This window comes from Abramis brama, assembly GCF_963993115.1.
Source record: "Abramis brama genome assembly, chromosome: 3".
NCBI lineage: Eukaryota > Metazoa > Chordata > Actinopteri > Cypriniformes > Leuciscidae > Abramis > Abramis brama.
Genome location: NC_139965.1, coordinates 47,154,853 through 47,160,852, shown reverse-complemented (window position 1 = coordinate 47,160,852; position 6,000 = coordinate 47,154,853).

Sequence of the window (6,000 nt, the reverse complement as noted above, 5' to 3'; positions counted from 1 at the left end):
ATCCCTATAAAAAAATTCTGACCTCTCCAAGTCAAAATTTTCCAGTGACTGGTCACATCTAAATTTTTAAATTGGCCCAAGTGCAATTCTTGTTGCAATAGTCTGTTAACATTGGCTCAATGAGAAATAATACGTCAGACTAATTGAAAAATTTAGATGTTATCAGTCACTAGAAATTTTTGACTTGGGGATGTAATTTTTTTTTACAGTGCAAACAGAGAATCAGAAACCAAATGCATAATTGTGCACAAATTTGATTAACTAAATCACAAACATAACTAAACTAAACAAACAAACAAACATACATACATTCATCCATACATGCATAGGTAAAGGGGTGAGTGATGTGGAACCGGAAGCAGGAAATAGAAATATGGAAAAGATCTATTTAACATTGAAAAGAACCATCAGCTGATCATTTTCAGAGCACCTCATTAAATTGATATACTGTACTTGCATGGTCAGTTGCAATCGTGGCCAATTCTTGAAGTGGTTGAAAAATGAGTCCGTTGGTGTGTCTGTGAGGGTCAAAAGTCATGGTGCAAGTTGCAATCGTTTCTTCTCCGTTGGATGAAGAAGATAGGATGAACTTGTATTGTCGCTGTTCTCATGGCTGGAGTGCAGATTGTGGCCTACACGCTCTGGGCCGGCAGGACACAAAGAGCACATGGTGAGAGTTGCGAGAGACTTCGTCCGTGTTGAATGACGTCACTGAACTCCTGAAGTTGTCCTTGATGCTGGAGTGAGCACATGTCCTGGATGCTTCGAAGCCTCCTGCCCTGGGCCTGTTGAGGCCATGCTGGAACACACGGCATCCTTAAGGCAAGAGTTGTCCGTTTCCTTCTTGGTTGGATTTAAGAAAGGCAGTCTGACTCGCCCTGCAGGGCCCAGTGGGGAGGAAAGGGGGTCTTTGATATTTCTCATTTTTAAGGCACTTTGAATAAATGTTTGTGGAAAATTAATTAATGTAAATGTTTTGTAATAAAAATGAATCTTATCCCCCTTTTTTTTCAACCAACAGCCTCCACAGAACCTCACACAAACTATGGTGATTACAGGAGACCCATTTGGTGGAAGCAGCATTGCGGTTTTTCTTGATGGCGAAGAACTGCTTGCTGATGAGCCTGATGACATAACAATGAGTGTAGGCCTTACTATGAGTGCCTACTTTCTGTTCAACATTAAGTACAGGAAACCAACTAAAAGTACACTGAATTTTCTGCAGTATCAGAAAAGTATCAATAAGTCGCTTATTTTAAATGTCTATTTACATCTGACAGTGATTAATGTGTGCTATTATGTAAGAGAAATCACTGTTGTCAACACTGCTTACATTAGATAAATGAAATCTATAAAGTCATTAGATCATTTATCTAATGTAAGCAGTGTTGACAACAGTAAGGAAGGTAAATAAACAAATCTATAAAGTAACTAAACATAAGTTATATATTTTATTTGTACATTTGTACTGTTGATAAATTGAGGAACATTTATGTTGGATAAACAGTGAGTTAACACGTCAGCAACAACCTCAACATGTAAATGTAGTGTTGAGCTCATAAATCACAGAGGTAACGTGAATCTTGTCTGGATGTTACAGGGACAGATGAGCACAAAGTGTGTTTATCCGGTGGAGAGTGGCTGATGAAGGCTTTGAGTGAGTATATAACAGAAATGAAAAACAAAATCTATTTAAATATTAAGTTGTAGTTTATTTTAATTATTGTAATTTCAAACAGAGTTATTACAGCACTTTTCTGATTCTTGATTTCTGTGCATTTGCTGCACAGCTTTTGTGGTGGAGCTGGGCCTGCAAGGAAAGACGATGGCTGCATTTGTGGGGGGATTTTAGGGATCTTACTAAAATATAAAGTAATATCATCTCTAATACTGAAATCAAATGACTTTGTGCTGTTAAAATTACTGCTTTTGTATTATGATTGTGTATTTGATCTGAAATATCAGCAGACTGGTGTGAGCCCAGAGCTGAATCCTGGTGCCATGGATGAGACCCTCCATCACTCCACCGGCCCGCAACAACCTCACGAAGGCACGGCTCACCTCTGGTGGTCAGCTGCTTCATCAGAATAAAGCCACAGAATGGGAACAGTGAGATGGCAGTAGGATGTGGGGTTTACCGCCTGTAAATACATGATTGTAGTTTGAATAAAGTTTCGTGTGTTGTTGACTTGTATATGCATTTGTTTATTGATGGTTATTTTTATTTGTTCTTTTACTAATTTATTCATGTTTCTTATTGTTGTCAGTAAATAAAATATAATTATTTAATTAATTTATGCATTAATTCATTGCTTGACTGAAAGTTTAAATGTGTTCACTGCATTTATTGTGTATTCATGCATAGCTATGTCATATGACAAAAAAATTACATTTAGCTTGTTATATTAAATTATATAATTTTCAGTAAAACAAAGGTAATATAATTAAGTATTGGTCAGCACTTACTATTATTGTGTGTAAGTTTTGGGGTGGGCTAGCAATAAAAAGCAAAATTTGTTCTGGGGTAATATTAATTTCTAAGGAGTGATACTTACATTTTTCGAGTATAAAATCAACAGTTTTCTCCAAAGGTGAGATCTCCCCATCAGACAGAAATCTTACTTTCTTCAGACACATGACACATCACTTTTGAATGACTGGGATCTTGATCTTCAGACACCAGACATAATGCAACTATTTTAATTTTTTTGGAGCTCTAAATTAAAACAAACACAGTTCACAAGTACACAAGAGGTTGTACTTTATTCTTATAAGTCTACACTGATCTTGGATTAACACACCGACAGCATATGAATGTTAATGGGATAGTCCAGCCAAAAATAATAATTCTCTCATCTTTTACCCACCCTCATGCCATCCCAGATGCATATGACTTTATTTCTTCAGATAAACACGAATGAAGAGAATCTATCCGGTGAGTTTATATAATGCAAATAAATGGGTATTTAAAAGTTGACACTTTTAAAACCCCACACAGTGACTGTAATGGGTTATTAATACAACCCCAGTGGATGAATCAATGTCTTCTGAAGTAAAACAATAGATAATAAAAATACTAATAATTTAAACTGTTTTAACCATCGCTTCTGACCAACTGTCATACGCACATGGGCTAAAATCTACCTGTATATGGATTCACAGAGATGGAATATTTTCTGAAAAATGTTTGTTTGTGTTAATGTGAAGAAAGAAAGTCATATAGTACATCTGGGATGGCATGAAGGTGAGTAAAGTATGAGAGAATTTTCATTTTTTGTTTGGAGTATCTGTTTAGACTTGTGTATACTTCATTGCAACCCAGTCACTGCTTTTTTTTACATTTACTGTAACAAAAACTGTTCAAATGATCATTGCATAATTTAGCCTAAAATAGAAATGAATTTTACACAAATTTTGTATATTATGTACTTGTGCATTTTTAGTACTATATGTGTATTGTGAGAATACTGAGGTCGGACTGTCACAACATCCAAGACTTTCACTTTCATACTTATGTATAGTAACAATAAATAATATAATGAAATATCCTTGAAGGTCTAGGCTACCATCTGAAAGCAAGCCAACATCTGGTTGCAATTTTCATATTGTTTGAATTCTTCAGAATTAAGTGATCATTAATTGTGATGGTGCATGTGCTAACAATGGGTAGCGTGATGGCCAGGGTTGCTAACTTTGATTATCAGGTTAGAGTGAGACTTTCTTGATGGCTGAAAATATCCCACACATGTATATGACACTAGTGTTCTCTTTAAATTGTTACATCACAATCTAATCAAAGACTACAATGCATTAAAAAAATAACATTTAACATTATCAGGAACAAACATTCTCCGAAAGAATTGGACATTATTCATTATTATGCAGTATTTTAATGTAGCCTACTACAATTATACCTCTAGACATTCATTCTCTCGCGCGCAGACAAATACTGCTCCTGAAAGCTAATGCTAGTGATGTTACATTTGACACTGAAGCTTCAAAGCGCGTATCGAGTACGCAGCGCAATTTCTCATGAAGCTCCGTGCCTGAGCACGTATTGTTTTCAGAGAAACACGTGATCAACGAAAAACGAAGCCTCACTTTCTTTCCAGTCACGGGAATGCTTCACTTTGCGTGTAGAAATCATGGTAGAAATGCTTGAACCCAGACCACATGTTTTTGGAAGTTTAAGTCCATTCACATTCTTCTTCTTTTTTTCTTTTTTTTTGGTAATACATATAAATAAGCCTACAGCCTATGTTACATGATCATATATTCTGACACATATATTCTGGCATAGAAACCATAAAATAATTAGACCAACATTTAGCCTACTTGCAGCAACTCTGTTGGTATTTTTATTTCTGTATAGTATTAATATAATTGTTACATTTATTTTACTGCCACACTTTAATATGTGAATTATAGACAACTGAACATTTAGCGTTGTCAGGCTTTTATTTGTGCTTAAAGGGACATTAAGTAGGAATTTCTCCCATCTACTGGTGAAATTGTATTTTGCATTCAAACGAATAGCGCTCTACAGCGCCTCGCTTTTTAAAATGCGTGTTGCATCTACGGTAGCCATTATGTACCAAAAAGCTAAGCTTCTAATAGCACTTCATCGAGTTTTCCTTTGGGTGAACTGGTTTGTTATTTCAAACAAACTGCAACTTGACACAACGAACAAACGAATGTTAGTTTTGAACAAACAAAACTTACAACCTTGTTTTTAGGACCTTCTCTACTTTACTCAATAGCTGCTATTCATCAAAGAGCCTGTTTAACTTTTAACTATAAATGTTCTACTGTCTATAAACTAATAAAGTACACAACCAAGCAATGAAAAGCTTGTAATTAAGACCGTAACATTGACTTACCTGTCGAGAAGAAAGCAGGCAACTTCAGCGTCTCTTTTGAAAGCTTTCTCCTGCATTTGCTATCCCGACATTAACCCTTGTTTTTTGTAATCTCCGATCACGTTTCCATTTACGGTCAATTTTGGACTTTTTGGACGACGAGGACTCCTTATCCTGTGACTCGGCATTTGTATGGTCTTCCATTATAAATAACCGTGCAGTGTAGCCTTTTAAACTTGCCGCTGACGGGGCAGTGACGAGCGCCTCTCTCTGCTCTGCTCTGCTCCTCCGCTTCTGCTGGTTTCAGTCACGTGACGCTGGCTCTGAAAGAAAACGCGTTGTGGAAACGCGTTGGCCTAGTACTTTTTGTCCCTCTCTGCTATTATAGTCTTTCAAGATGGCGGAACTACATGGAAGCCTTCGTGGACCTACCCGTCCCATGTATATAAAGATAATAAATTCTTCGTTTACGAAGATAAGTCAGATCATTGGCATAGGTATTTGTACACCATTGAGGACATATTTATGATAAAAAATATTGCTTTTAGATAATAAAATACCTAAAAAGCTACACATTGTCCCTTTAATGAATAAAACAACGGCGCTGCGCACTCAGCTGCTCATAAACATGGCTGCTATAAATTTTACCTGCCACAAGATGGCGCTGTTTTCGACACTTTGTGCTTCGAATCTTTTCCCTAAACATTCAGGGGAAAGCCTCAGTGCTTCATGAGGCTTTATTTGCCCATCCCTAGCTTATGCTGACATAGTAGTAGTAGACGATAAATTACAGATACAATTAAAAAACAAAACTAACTTTATATCACTAAAATTAAACGGGAGCTGCTGCTCACATGTAAACACAACACTGACGTCTTCACTTCCAGGTCAAGCAGTCAATCAAAAACTCAGTAGCCAATGAGAACACACCGCTGTTAGCCCCGCCCCCACGAGAGTGACTAGAGCAGACATCATAGAGAGACTAGATGCTGGGCACCATAGATATCTATGGCTGGGCACTGAGAAATGCGGCCGCCATCTTAAACCGGTCGTACTCCTAGTTTCGTTGCATGGCAGCAGTTAAGATGCCAGAGCACTGTGGACCATTTTCCTGTTCTAATCGGCGGACCATCGCAAATAG